At 43.7% G+C, this 14,039-nt stretch overlaps 1 protein-coding gene across 2 annotated transcripts in view; it reads right to left on the bottom strand.

The window, feature by feature from the left end:
- LOC135225697 (kynurenine/alpha-aminoadipate aminotransferase, mitochondrial-like) overlaps positions 1-14,039 on the bottom strand; it is a 153,999-nt gene that overhangs the window by 10,098 nt on the left and 129,862 nt on the right. The gene's annotated exons all lie outside the window — the stretch shown is intronic.

The raw sequence follows: 14,039 nt of genomic DNA, 5'->3' as shown, positions 1-14,039 counted from the left end.
TGAAAAGATAGCGACGTCGCAACTGCTCGCACCTCATGTGCCTTAACTCTAAGCTGCTTGAAGGAGTCATCATAGCACTTCTCATGCGCTTCAGAGATCACACTTCTCACAAAAAAGGCCAGGGCGTTTTTAGACATGGGTCTCCTGGGGTCTCTTACCGCGCACCAGAGACTCTGTAAGCAACCCTTAAGTTGTTTCTTCCTCTGAAGATAGAACTTGAGTGTCCTGACTGGGCAAAGAGACCTCTCCTTTTCCCTCCCTACCAAGGGGGAAAGTCCTTTAACTTCAAAACTCCTGGGCCAAGGTTTTGAAGGGTTTTCATTCTTTGCCAGAAATAATAGCTTAAAAGAACATATTGCCGAGTCTCCTCTGAAACCAACACTAGAGTCCAATGCATGTAGTTCACTTGTCCTCTTGGCCGTCGCGAGGGCCAAGAGAAAAATACATTTCCTTGTAAGGTCTCTAAAGGAAGCCTGATGAGGAGGTTCGAATTTGTCTGAAGTAAGGAATCTGAGGACCACGTCAAGATTCCAACTAGGTGGAAGTGAGGACCTGTTCTTGGATGCCTCGAAGGACCGAATAAGATCATGAAAATCCTTGTCCTCCGCTATCTTTAGGCCCCTATTCCTAAAGACAGCGGAAAGCATGCTCCTGTATCCTTTAATCGTAGATACAGCTAGATGAGATTCTTCACTCAGGAAGAGAAGAAAATCAACAATCTCGGTCACAGAGGTACTGGAGGAGGACAGCTTCTTCGACCTGCACCATCTCCAGAAGACTTCCCACTTCAACTGATACACCCATAAGGTTGAGGCCCTACGGGCTCGGGGAATCGTGCTGGCAGCCTTTCGCAAAAAGCCTCTCGCTCTGACGAGTCATTCGATAGTCGAAAGGCAGTCAGGGAGAGAGTGGGGAGGTTTTTGTGAAACCTCTCGAAGTGGGGTTGTCTAAGCAGATCTGTCCTTACAGGAAGAGATCTGGGGAAGTCCACTATCCATTCCAGTACCTCTGTGAACCAATCTTGTGCGGGCCAGTAGGGAGCGATGAGGGTCAGTCTCGTTCCCGTCGAGGCCACGAACTTTCTTATTACTTCCCTCACCAACTTGAATGGGGGGAAGGCGTAGGCATCTATGCCCGACCAGTCTAGGAGGAGGGCATCGACTGCTATGGCTCTCGGATCCTCGATCGACGAGCAGAAGTTGTCCATCCTTTTGTTGAGGAACGTGGCGAAAAGATCTATCTGTGGTTTTCCCAACAGGTTCCAAAGCCTTTGACATACTTCGAGGTGGAGGGTCCACTCTGTTGGAAGGACCTGGTTCTTCCTGCTCAACAGGTCCGCCCTCACGTTCTTTTCTCCTTGAATGAACCTTGTAAGGAGAGTAATGTTTCGTTCCTCTGCCCAAATCAGAAGATCTCTTGCCAACTCGTAGAGGGAGAAAGAGTGGGTCCCTCCTTGTTTTCGAATGTAAGCCAGAGCCGTGGTGTTGTCCAAGTTGACTTGGACTACCACGCCTTTGACTTCTGATTCGAAGGACTTTAGGGCTAGATGGATAGCCAAAAGTTCCTTTGAGTTGATGTGCCAGGACACCTGTTCCTCTGTCCAGGTGTATGACACTTCCCTCGCTCCTAGTGTTGCTCCCCAGCCAGTCTCCGATGCATCGGAGAACAACACTAGGTGCGGGCTCTGAATCGACAGGGACATACCTATGTTTCTTTTGAGCGGAACCAACCACCAAGCCAGGTGGGTTTTCAGTTTCTGATTGATCAGAAAGGAGTCTGACAGATCTCCTGTCTTCCGATTCCATACCCTCTGTAGGAAGAATTGCAGAGGTCTTAAGTTGAGACTCCCTAGGGAAAAAAACTGCTCCAGTGAGGAAAGGGTCCCCAGCAGGCTCAGCCATTCCCTCGCTGAGCTCCGTTCTTTCCCTAAGAAGGCTGAGACTTTTTCCAAGCCTCGATCGAGCCTTTCCTGAGATGGAAAAACTTGAAAACCCCGAGAATCCATCTGAATCCCCAGATAGACAAGGTTCTGGCTGGGGATCATCTGGGATTTCTCGAGGTTCACCAGAAGTCCAAGAGACCGTACTAGGTCTAGTGTCGTAGACAAGTCCTCCAGACATTGCTGTTCTGACTTGGCTCTGATGAGCCAGTCGTCCAGGTAAAGTGAGATGCTCACCCCCTTCAAATGCAGCCAACGGGCTACGTTCTTCATAAGGCCCGTGAAAACTTGGGGGGTCGTAGAAAGGCCGAAGCACAAAGCCCTGGATCATGAAACGAAGAAACTTCTTTGATGAAGGATGCAGAGGGACATGAAAATAAGCGTCTTGAAGGTCCAGGGAGACCATCCAATCTCCCGGACGGAGAGCCGCAAGAACCGAGGATGTGGTCTCCATGGAGAACTTCCTCTTCTCCACGAATCGGTTCAGTGCGCTCACGTCTAGTACTGGTCTCCACCCCCCTGAGGTTTTCGGAACGAGGAAAAGGCGATTGTAAAAGCCTTGGGAGTGGGGATCTTGTACTAATTCGATGGCCCCCTTCTCCAACATCTGATCGACAAGGAGAAGGAGAGATCTTCGCAGGACAGGGTCTTTGTACTTTGCAGACAACTCCCTTGGAGTCTAAGTCAAGGGTGGTCTGTCTTTGAAGGGGATGAGATATCCCTTCCTTAGGATTGAGAGGGTCCAGTTGTCCGCTCCTCTCACAGCCCAGGCTTCCGAGAACTTCAGCAGCCTGGTGCCCACTGGTGTCTGGAGGACTTACGAATCATTTGTCCTTCTTGAAAGGTCAAAAAGATGACCTCCCTCTCTTGACTGGTCCTTTCTTTCTGGAGGCGGATCGCGAAGAAGGACCACCCCGAAAGGGCGCTTGAGGAGCCCGACTTTCCTTCTTAACAGGTGGCACAGCAGGTCGAGTCTTCTTCGCTGATTGGGCTAAGAGATCCTGGGTTGCCTTCTCAGTGAGTGAGTGAGAGATGTCTCTCACTAACTGAGAAGGGAAAAGCTGTTTCGACAGAGGAGCGTATAACAAAGACGCCCTCTGAGCTGGAGAGACAGATTTCGTTAATAAGGAACTAAAGACTGCTCTCTTCTTAAGTATACCTGCCCCAAAGAGGGAGGCTACTTCTCCAGATCCATCTTGGACAGCTTTGTCCATACAGGACAAGATGCTGTGAAGAACTTCGGGGCTAAGAAAGTCCGGTTCTTGTGTCTTCTTGGCCAACACCCCAAGGGACCAGTCCAGAAAGTTAAAAACTTCCAAGACCCGGAATAATCCCTTGAGGAGGTGGTCCATCTCCGACATACCCCATGTGGTCTTGACTGTAAACAGGGCATGTCTTCTTGTCGAATCCACTAGAGTGGAGAAATCTGCTTCTGCAGACGAAGGAAGAGCCTGTCCCATTGCTTCCCCCGTCTCATACCAAATGCCCCTTCTTCCTGAAAGCCTGGAAGGAGGACAGGCAAAGATAGTCTTCCCTGCTTCTTCCTTAGAGCTGAACCAAGCTCCTACCGACTGGAGGGCTTTCTTCATGGAAATGGCCGGGTGCATTTTCAGGAAGGAGGAGGATTTCATCGCCGTTCTGGTATGGGGAGAGCGATCAACCGAAGGAGAGCGCTTACGAAGAGAGGAGTTGTCTGATACAACCGTTTTCTGTTCTCGAGGAGAGGGGCTCCTGTCTGAAGAAGCGCATACTAAATCCGGAGATCTTTGAATCTTTGAACTGGCGCCTGGAAGATTCCTCTATGCTGGGAGAAGTCTTGTGTCTAAAAGACGTCTTGCTGCAACCAGGAATGGAGCTGTTAGGGAGAGCTTCGCGACTAACAGGCTCAGGGCGTCTGGAAGGAGTCGTGTCCATCTGGTACATCGAGAAAAGAGAGAGGATAACGTCTGCTAAACTTCTCTCTGTAGCTAGGAGACTTGTGACTGACCGAAGGCTCACGCTCAGAAGAAGCTTCGTGTCTGGTAGGCGCTTCGCGGCTGGGAAGAGGATCGCGATCGGCAGGATCCTCGCGCCTGGTAGTCGGCATGTGCCTGGAAGAAGTCTCTCTCTCTGAACAAACTAAGCATCTGACTGGTGCCTCACGCTCTCTTGGCTCTCTTCCTAATCACAGGAGAACCTTCCGGGAAGCGCTCAGGGCTGGAATCCAAGGTAGGTGCTTTCCAACTCCTCTTCAAGGGCCTCGACTGTTCGGCAGAGCTCCAGCCGCGCCTGGGCGACGCAGAATCCGAAGATGAGAAGCACTCTCTCAGGATGCCTTTGCAACGGCGATCCTTGGCAGTCTGGGACGACACAGATCCTGCCGAAGGGACGCCTGATCGGTGGGGATCCTCCACAACCTCCGTAACGCTTTTGACATTCTTTCTCCTCTGGGCCTGGGAGATTGGAAGAGGTCTACGCCTGGGAGCGTTGCAGACCTGATCAGACGCCCCCTCCACTGCACTGGGTACACTGAAATCACTATCCACTGCACTGTGCTTACCTTCCAAAGCTCGCATTTTGAGCTCCATCCTTTTGAGGGCAGCCTTCAAATCCGCAACTTCCAAAGACGAATCTGCGGGTTCTGTGAAGGGAGAAGGAGCTGATACTGATGGGGAGGATGCAACTACACCTTGGATAGGGGATACCTTATCACTAACTAACTCGTTAGAGCGAGATCTACTCAAGATTCGCGAAGAAGCTTTTCTAATCCTATCCTTCTCCAACTTCCTTAAGTAGGAAGTTAAAGTCTTCCATTCTTCCTCACTCAAATTCTTACATTCCTCACACGTACTAGTGAAAGAACATTCATGCTCCCTGCACCGCTTGCATACCGTGTGCGGATCTACCGAACCTTTCGGTACTCTCACACTACAACCCTCATTCACACATACTCTAATTGCATAACTAGAGTCAGACATTCTAAGAAAAATCCACAGCAAAATCCAAAAAAACAGTCCACTAAAACGTATGCCAAACCAACAATCTAGTACGTCACCAAAAAAAGACAGTCCAGAAGATCAATGGCGAAGAAAAATGAATATCAGGTCAGGCGGAACAAACAACGATGTCGTCGGAACCGGCGACAGAGAAAATCTGATTAGAAAATGGGAATGGTTCCTAGTCCTGCCACCCAGCGGCAGGGCGGTAGATCACCTGCCCTACCTTTACGTGTGCCACGAAATTTGAATTTCTGTCGGGAACGACTGAGTCTAAAGCTAAGTATATATCTGACAGGGAAGTTGAATGTACAAAATTTTGGTTTTGCAAATTAAAAGTCATCTTATACTACAGATATGAGATAAATTCATGAAAATTTGCCATGATTTTTTACCTCGTCTTATCTAAAGGTCGTCTTATACACGGAAATATACGATATTTGCAACCCCCTGTGAGGCCTCTTTTACAAGCAATTGAAAATGTTACCAAGTTATACATGTTTTTTCTAAAAAAATAATTTGATTTTATTTGTAAAATTATAATTAAAGCTCACACAATATCAAAGCAGATAAGAAATGAAATAAGATAAGAACTAAAACTAAGAACAACCCTTTGGTATATTTATGAGCAAATTCATAAAAAGACATCATGTGAGACAGAGAGGCAGTACATCCTCCCTTGAAGTCAAGATCACAACTTGCTCTTTCATGAGTCACCCACTTGATTTTAGCCAGTCTAAAAGTGGCCATTGGTGAATTTATAGGCTATAGAAGTTATAGAACCTCTTTCCTGCCCGATTCCCCAAATCGATGACGTGCAATATTGTTACTAACCATGAGTGAATCCTCCCACCACCCAAAACCTGTTATTACTACTCATGCGTATATCCATCCCTTAAGGGTTAATCAAGGTGAGGAGATAGATAAAATAGAAGCTATGGCACTTCTATCCTTTGTTCCCCAATACCATACCAGCCACGCATAATGGACATAAAGTACTGCAGTCTTTATAAAATATCTCCACATCACATAAGTAATAGGTGGCGAACACTGATCAACACTTCCAAAAAGTAAACTGAATGATTGCCAAGAGTTGCCAAGTTGCATTTAAAAGCCCAACAATGTGGTGATTGCCCTTATCTAATGGGCTTTAACTATAAGAATGGGTAAGTCATTCTCTTGTATACCCAAGCGAGACTCAAAGATTTCATTCCTCAGAAAGAAAGCCAGAGCATTCTTGGATAGAGGTCGTGATGGGTTCTTGACTGAACACTAGAGGTTATGAGAGGGACCTCTGATCATCTTAGTTCTTTTGAGATAGTGGTTTAATGCCCTAACTAGGCACAGAACTCTCTCCTGGTCTGTAGGTCCAAGATCTCAGTTAAATTTTTCATAGTGAAGGAACAAGGCAAGGGATTGGCAGGAGTTTCGTTCTTCACCAAGAACCCCAGAGTGAACTTGCAGATCACTTTTCCCTGTGAAAATCCCACTTACTTGTCCAGGACCTGCAACTCACTAATCCTCTTTGCAGTGGTGAATGCAACCACAAAAAGGGTTTTCTTAGTTGGCCCGAAAGCTGACGAAGAACAACATCTAAGTTCCATGAGACTGCAGTCTGCTTGTCAAAAGACTTTATCAAGTGAGTGATGTCCTGATTTGCTGCTAGATCCAAGCCCCTATGTCTAAATACTGAATTTAACATGGATCTGTAACCTCTAATTGTAGAAGTTGCTATGCCCCAAAATGACTACAAGTAAAAAAATCTGCTATGTGAGCTACAGATGTTTTTGAAGAATTAGATGCTATTTCTTAGGCACCTGCAGGGGAATACTGTCTAGAAGAGTCACGTCTGCACATGGAAACAGCTTCTGCAGCTGATCTTGAAAACCTTTCACTCTGACAAGCTTCCTGAGAGTTAGAAGCCTGTCAGAGTGAGTAGATAATCCTTGATGAAACCAATGGAAATGGCACTGTTTGAGAAGACTTCGTCTCTGAGGAAGAAGTATTGGGAAGTCCACCGGGTCCAGAAACCACTCCTTCTGCACCCAAAATGGAGCTAAGAGGGTCATTGACATGTTGTGAGAGCAAAGCTTGTTTATGACTCCCTTACCATATTGAACGGTTGGAAGGCATAAACCTCCAAGTTCAACCAATCCTGGATCATTGCATCTGTTGCCCATGCCTGAGGGTCTGTAACTGGTGAACAATACAGGGGCAGACGATGGTTCCTTGCCATTGTAAACATGTCAACCAACTGTTTTCCCCACCATTTCCACAGATTGGTAAACACCTGTGGATTCAGTGCCCATTCCATGGGTAGAACTTGCTTGCAACAACTCAATTCGTCCGCTAGGACATTCATTTTGCCATGAATGAAGCACATGATGACTCGAGTCCGGTTGCCCTCTGTCCAAAAAGAAGATCCTTGGCCACTTAGTACAGGGAGAAAGTGTGTGTGCCTCCCAGGTTCTTTATGTATGCCAGTGGAGTTGTATTGTATGAATGAACTGCAACTGTTTTGTCACACATCACCGAAGCAAAATGTTGCAGGGCTAAGTGAACTGCCTTCAACTCCCTTACATTGATATGGAGTTTCCTCTCCTCCCAAGACCACATCCCACATCCCAGCAACTTCCATATCCTCCAAAAGTGCACCCCAACCAAGATCTGATGCATATAAGTTAGGCTTGGGTTCAACAGGTGAAGTGATTTCCTGGCTAGATATCTCCCTTCTTCGAGCCACCACCGAAGGTCCTTGATCTCGGCTGTGATGGCAGAAGACAGTAGAGTCCGAGAGAGGCTTCCTGTGCCAACTGGCCTTTAGGAAGAACTACAAGAGTCTTGTATGCAGTCTCCCTAAAGGCATGAACTTCTCGATGAATGAGAGGGTGCCTAGAAGGCTCATCCATGCACTGACCGAGCAGGATGGAGAGATAGGAAGTTTCATACTGTCTGAAGACAGGATTCCACTCTCCCTTGTGGGATACAAAAGCCTGAAAAGCTAGTGTCTATCCTCATTCCTAAATAGACTATTAGCTGAGTCATTACTAGTTATAGATGGAATGGAATGAAATGGAATATGAGATTTAGGCTTGAAGCCAAGCACTGGAATCCAAGGGATTATTAAGTGCCATTTTTTTTACTAGTTGGGGCTTCTCAAGATGATCAGTAGGCCAAACTTTTGGGCAAGCAGAAGTCTTCTGAAGATCCTCTGTGCATTTCATTCTTAAAGACAAGCATGGGAGCCAGTCATATAGACATAGGCATATATTTATGCCCATCAGATGCAGCCATTTCACTTAAAGCGAGTACAAACCTCAGGTACTTCCTGGAATCTGGGTGTAATAGAACATGAAAGTAGGTGTCCTGCATGCTGACAGTCACAACCCAGTCTCCCAGACAAATAGACTGCAAGACTAAATGGTTTGTCTGCATCTTGAATTTTGTCATTGTGCACAAGAAAATTCAGGGGACTTATGACCAGGATAGGTCTCCAACTTCCCAACGACAACAGGAAGTTGTAAACCCCTCTGAGTTTATGCCCTCGACCACCTCTATTGCTCTCTTCCTGAGAAAAAAAGAAACTCCCCTGAGAGGGGCCAAAAACCTCTCCAAGCCTATCTAGCAGGCTTTCAAGTTGACAGATGACGACACTAAGAAAGGTTTTTCCTTGAAGGGGATGGAATACCCTTCTCTGAGGACTTTGGACAACCATGGTTCCACATTCTTAGCTTCCCATTTTCTAAAAAAAAAAAAAATAATAAAATAAATGGAGAAGTCAGGCAACCACAGGCATGGACACTGGATCCTCACTTGCTAGGGGAGGGTCTGGTAGATGATTTCTTACTGACAGAGCAAGTTGATCTGAGATTCGAGCGCGAACGTAACTGGATCCTTGCTCTGCTGCCTCAAAGGGCCCATGCTTGCAGAGGGGAGAAAGAACTAGCACTAAAAGATATAAAAAGCTTGCTACACGTTATTGTGGCTTGAGGAAAGAGACCGCCACAGTCCATGGAAGCAAACAGGAGGAATGATCTCTGGGAGGGAGTGACCCCTGGTAAATAAACAACACTACGTACTCCCTTTTCTTGAGGATACCTGAAGAAAATATTGCAGCCTATTATTGTGATCCATCTCAGACAGTCTTGTCAGCACAAAAGAGTACTGCAAGCCAATCTGCTGAAATACTATCTTGGAGGGAGATGCAGTCTCAATTTCCTTAGTCGAAGCTCCTATCATCTAATAAAGGAAGTTGAAGACCTCAAACACTTTAAAATAGTCACATACTAAATGATCCCTTCTGTGGCCGAGAACATGATTTTGGCTGAGTTAAATGTAGAACTACACACTGGATTGATCAGGCCAAATACCCTTGGGAGGAAGCAGAAACTCCCAATGAAGGAACTTTGTGGGTGGCATACAAGAGAAAGACGAGAAGGAAGAGAACAAAATACTGCCTTGCCTATCTCCCTCTTCTCTGACAACCAACTATCAATTCCTGACAGAGCCTTTCTTGAAAAGGAGGAGAGGACCATCTTAGGTAGTCTGGCAGACTCTGTAGGTTGTCACATCATGAAAGCAGATCCAGGGGATGTCACGGCCATTGGAGTGCAGTACGACAGGTAGCAAAACAGAAAATATTTCAAAAGAGAAGCATACAAAGAATTAGAGTGTTCTTGCTCGAAGTCCTCCTCTGTCAAAGAAATCAAAGAAAGAGCTAAGTCCAGTTGATCTCCCTCTGAGATCTGAGATGCAGTAGTAGTTTTTTAAAAATGCCAAAATGCTATCCAGACGAAGCTGGATAGGAACTAATGAAGGGTCCTTAGCTTTCGAAGTAAATATATCTTAGTTTTACCAGACCACTGAGCTGATTAACAGCTCTCCTAGGGATGGCCCGAAGGATTAGATATTTTCATGTAACTAGAACCAATTGATTACCTAGCAACAGGACCTACAGCTTATTGTGGGATCCGAACCACATCATATCGAGAAGTGAATTTCTATCACCAGATATAAATTCCTCTTGTTCCGCGTTGGCCGAGCTGAGAATCTAACTTCAGACCACTGGATTAGTAGCTGAGTGCGAAATCCACTTGTCCAACGTGGGACTCCTTAGCTGTCGAGCCGGGAGGAGTGAGACCTACAAAAGGGGAAGCCGAATGCTTATTCTGCTCCAGTGCCACACCAACAGGTGAAGGTACAGACACAGACTGACGCACTGACACACACGTGAATCCACTGACACTAGAGAATCATCTGACACAGAGGAATACTCAGACACAGGAGGCACTAATACTGAGTGTTGCTTATAAGGCGAGTGTCTGGATCCCACTGGGTGCTCAGAATCTACCAGGCGCTCAACTTGGCTCCTAATCCTGCTCCCACAAGGCACTTTGTTCCCACTGGGTGCTCAGCTCCCACTAGGCGCTTAGAATCCACTGGGCGCCAAGATCTCATTGGGCACTCAGCTCCCACTGGACACTTGGAAGCTACTAGGCACCTGGCTCCCACTGGGTGCTCGGATTCCACTGTGGGCTCTTGACTCCCACTGGGTGCTCAGATTCCACTGGGAGCTCCGATTCTACTGGGCACTTGGAACTCTTTCTACGGTAAGCCTGCTTAGGTGCTACATACACTGGAGACACCTGGGCACCTGCGCTATCCCAGAAACTACAGGATGGTTTAGGACTATGCTCCTGTTCCTTGTATCACTTACAAGGGAGCAAGAAAAGTGTTCGAAAGCTGCAGACCTTTTCAGTGGCCTAGAAGCATCCATGAACATCCACTTGGACACCTTTCCAGTAGCTGTCCAACATTTCTTGGGTATGTACGACAGACATGTTTGAGGGAGCAACTACCATTGAGCAAACCCCACTGACCTCCCTTGGATCTTCAGTTTGCCTCCTCCCAGGATTAGGGGAGTTTGAAGGAGCGTTGCCTCTTCCCAGGATTAGGGGAGTTTGAAGGAGCGTAAGTGGGACGGGATGTCACCTCCTCAACTGGCACCACACTTTGCACTAAACTTGCACCCATATCACTTGCATTCACTTTGCCCATCAGGATCTTTACTGAAGTTCCAATCTGAGCAAGAATATTAACCAACAGACCAAACTTTTGATCTATTCAACTTTCAAGGCTGATGCTGGCATTGGGTTCGGAAGCTTGGGAACCATGTACTGGAGTGGATGTAAGCGTAAGAGGACTGGGAATAGAGGGAAGAAACCATCACAGGTGTCAAGGGCACAGGTATATTAGACAAACAAGACACAGATCCCCTAGCTTCCGCTCTTGCAACTGCCTTCCTCTCTAATGCTATCAAGTTTGGTCAAATGAGCTGTTAGTTTTCCATTTCCCTGATCCCAATCACTCTTTACACTAGTCGCATGTCGGGTTAGAACAAAAATTTGTCCTCTACATGAAAGCAAACTGAATTAGTCATATTTAGATGAAGTCAACCTGGTATTGCAGCCCTTGCTACAAAACTGGTTACTAGATACACTAGCGTCAGACATATTAAGTCAAAATCGAGTAATCATCAATCTAGCTAAAGTAAGCTAAATAAAATAAGCCGAAAGGCTACTAAAATGTAAGATACTTCACAAAATTCAGTTAAAGCTAAGACCATCCAGTGAACAAATCTTGAACAAAACAAAACCAACAACCAATGTTCAATCACTGATCGGCTGATGCGAATTGAACTTTTCAGCTATGTTGTACCCAATCATTCCCAAAAGTGGGCGGGGTCAGCTAACTACACCAATAACAAAAGAGCACTATCGCGAATCTCAAAATCTAAAGTTGCTGTTTTAGTAGAAACTAATAGCTATGTAATTACTTGCTAAGTTACTTATATAAAAATATATCTACATTTCCACCATCTTGATAAATACATCAAATGCAGTACATAATAATGAAAAATTCAGTTTCAGCAAGACAAAAAAACCTGTTTACTACACTCTGTTCCTATCACTAAAAATAAAAAAATACATAAAAGATGCAATATCACTAGGCTTTTTGAGTCCTTAAATAAAAATAATTTAATCCAGTAACTAAAAAGTATTTTGAACTTTTGATACTAGAATTAATATACACTTGGAAAACAGTGCTAAATACTCTATTTCTAAAACAACAATTAACCCTTAAACCCCGAGTGGACGTATTTTACGTCGACATACAAGTTTTTTTTTAAATTAGCGGAAAATACTTATAGGCCTACCAGCTGAAAACTCTTGAATCACGCGCCTTGGGGGATGCTGGGAGTTCACGGATCAAGGTGTTGTTTTGTTTACAATCATTATGCAGGCGCGCAAGCGTGAATTTCTTTCTTGCCGCACTAAAAAGTATCGGTGACACATCTCGGAAATTATTTAGTCACTTTGACATAATTTTTGTACCACTTTAAATTAGCCGTTACATGGAGTATTATATATGAGAATGTGCGCATTTTTATGTAAAATACAAACAACAAAATACTCATGATTGTAGCTTTTATCAGTTTTGAGATATTTTCATATAAATAACGATAAGTGCCAAAATTTCAACCTTTGGTCAAATTTGACTCTACCGAAATGGTCGAAAACGCAATTGTAAGCTAAAACTCTTATATTTTAGTAATATTCAATCATTTACCTTCATTTTGCAACAAATTGGAAGTCTCTAGCACAATATTTTTGATTTATGGTGAATTTATGAAAAAAAAATTTCCTTACATGCGTGCGGTAACTCTTCCGAAAAAATCATACATGCGATTGTGGAATGTTTGCACCATTTTAAAATTAGCCGTTGCATAAAGTTTTTATATATGGGAATGTGCGCAATTTCATGCACAATACAACTAAAACAACCCATGGTTGTAGCTTTTATCAGTTGAAATATTTTCACATAAAAAATGATAAGTGACAAATTTTCAACCTTCGGTCAACTTTGACTCTACCGAAATGGTAGAAAAACACAATTATAAGCTAAAACTCATATATTCTAGTAATATTCAATCATTTACCTTCACTTTGCAACAAATTGGAAGTCTCTAGCACAATATTTCGATTTATGGTGAATTTATGAAAAAATAACATTTTCTTTACGTCCGCACGGTAACTCTTCCGAAAAAATCATACGTGCGATTGTGGTAATGTTTGCACCATTTTAAATTAGCAGTTACATAAAGTTTTATATATGAAAATGTGCGCAATTTCATGTAGAATACAATTAAAAATAATTGAAGGTTGTAGCTTTCTCATTTTTGAAATATTTGCATATAAATCACGGTAAATAGAAAAAAAAAAAACCACATTCGGTCAACTTTGACTCTACCAAAATGGTCAAAAACGCAATTGTAAGCTAAAACTCTTACAGTCTAGTAATATTCAGTCATTTATCTTCATCTTGAAACAAATTCGAAGTCTCTAGCACAATATTTAGATTTATGGTGAATTTTAAAAAAAACATTCCTTCCCTCCGCGCGGATTCTCCACCATAAATCTCCGAAATGCGTTTGTCGCATTCTCGGAATATTTGCTCCATTTTTATGTTAGGCGTTTCATAGAGTTTTATATATGAAAATGTGCGCATTTCATGTAGAATACAACAAAAAATAATTGAAGGTTGTAGCCTTTCTCAAGTTTGAAATATTTGATATAAAAAAATATATTAAAAAAATTCGACATTCGGTCAACTTTAACTCGTCCGAAATGGTCGGAAACTGCAATTGTAAGCTAAAAATCTTACAGTATAGTAATATTCAATCATTTGTTTTCATTTTGAAAAGAAATGTTGGAAGTATCTAAAGGACAAGTATATAGATTTATGTGATTTTTGAAGAAAAATATTTGTTTAACGTCCGTCTGCGCGTTACGAATTCATGCATCATTTTGTGATAATATTTTCTCTGTGTTGCTTTGATCGTTTTACAATGTGTTATATACCAAAATGATTGCAATTTAGTGTACATTACAAAGAAAAAATTAACTCGTTACCTTTAACTGTTTTGCGCATAGCTCGATTTGAATACAATTATATATGAAATTTTGTTTTCGTGCTATCATATATCGCATTATTTATATATGATGATAACTTTTTTCATTTCTAATGGTTGCATACTAAAACTTCAGACAATGACAAAAAAAGGA

The sequence above is a fragment of the Macrobrachium nipponense genome, chromosome 13, assembly GCF_015104395.2.
Source record: "Macrobrachium nipponense isolate FS-2020 chromosome 13, ASM1510439v2, whole genome shotgun sequence".
Classification (NCBI taxonomy): Eukaryota; Metazoa; Arthropoda; class Malacostraca; order Decapoda; family Palaemonidae; genus Macrobrachium; species Macrobrachium nipponense.
The sequence above is the reverse complement of the archived record's forward strand: the minus strand, read 5'-3'. Positions and strand labels throughout refer to the sequence as shown.